The sequence below is a fragment of the Rattus norvegicus genome, chromosome 1 (genome assembly GCF_036323735.1).
Source record: "Rattus norvegicus strain BN/NHsdMcwi chromosome 1, GRCr8, whole genome shotgun sequence".
Classification (NCBI taxonomy): Eukaryota; Metazoa; Chordata; class Mammalia; order Rodentia; family Muridae; genus Rattus; species Rattus norvegicus.
In genome coordinates, this window is record NC_086019.1 from 210,489,059 (window position 1) to 210,489,831 (window position 773).

Below are 773 nucleotides of genomic sequence, written 5' to 3' on the forward strand. Positions count from 1 at the left end.
TTGAAATGAGATGACTCTTAGCTGTGTCTGGCATCTGATTTGCTGGGCGAGGTGGGAGACACAGGTGGCCTGGGAGGTTTCTCATTTATAAGGAAGGAGACAAACAGGAGGACAGTGCTTTTTCCTGTCTCCTGGACTCAGCTTCAGAAGAGCCCCCGACCCCTACTTGAGCCTCTGCCAACCTGGTAAAGAACAGGCTAGCCCCCGTTGGTAGGGTTGAGAAACAGTGAGTGGTCTCCATTCTGACTTCCCTCTGGGGTCTGATTCCTGGGCTGGGCTCTTCCTTCTCTGGAAAGCCACACAACATTCTCCTTGATGTGGTTTGAGACAGACAGGCCGGGTTGGGGATTTGGCTCAGTGGTAGAGCGCTTGCCTAGGAAGCACAAGGTCCTGGGTTCGATCCCCAGCCCCCCCACAAAAAAAAAAAAAAAAAAAAAAAAAAGAGAGAGAGAGACAGACAGGCCTTCCCACCTACTTGGCTTTACACCAGGCTTTGGGGCAGGGGGAGGGAGGAGCATTACTTAAACACCATGATTGGTCCAGGGTTGAACACATAAACAAGATGGGCTAACAGATACAATCTTGGGACTTTAGCAGGGGCTTGGGGAAGCAGAGTCCTCTCCTACTGGGGTCATCTGCTTCTTAGCATTGATCCTTGAATACCACCACAGAGGAAATCCTTCACCTGTATTCCACAACCAGCCCTGGTGATGGGATTCAGAAACCCAAGTTGAGCCATAGGTCAGCCTGGATATTGCTTGTCTGTGTGGTTC

The 773-nt window shown here is 50.8% G+C and overlaps 1 non-coding gene across 1 annotated transcript; it reads left to right on the forward strand.

The window, feature by feature from the left end:
* Positions 1–338: 338 nt before the first annotated feature.
* On the forward strand, positions 339–415 carry Trnap-agg2 (transfer RNA proline (anticodon AGG) 2). Its single transcript has one exon. It is a non-coding gene; the product is annotated as a tRNA-Pro (tRNA).
* The last annotated feature ends 358 nt before the right edge of the window (positions 416–773 follow it).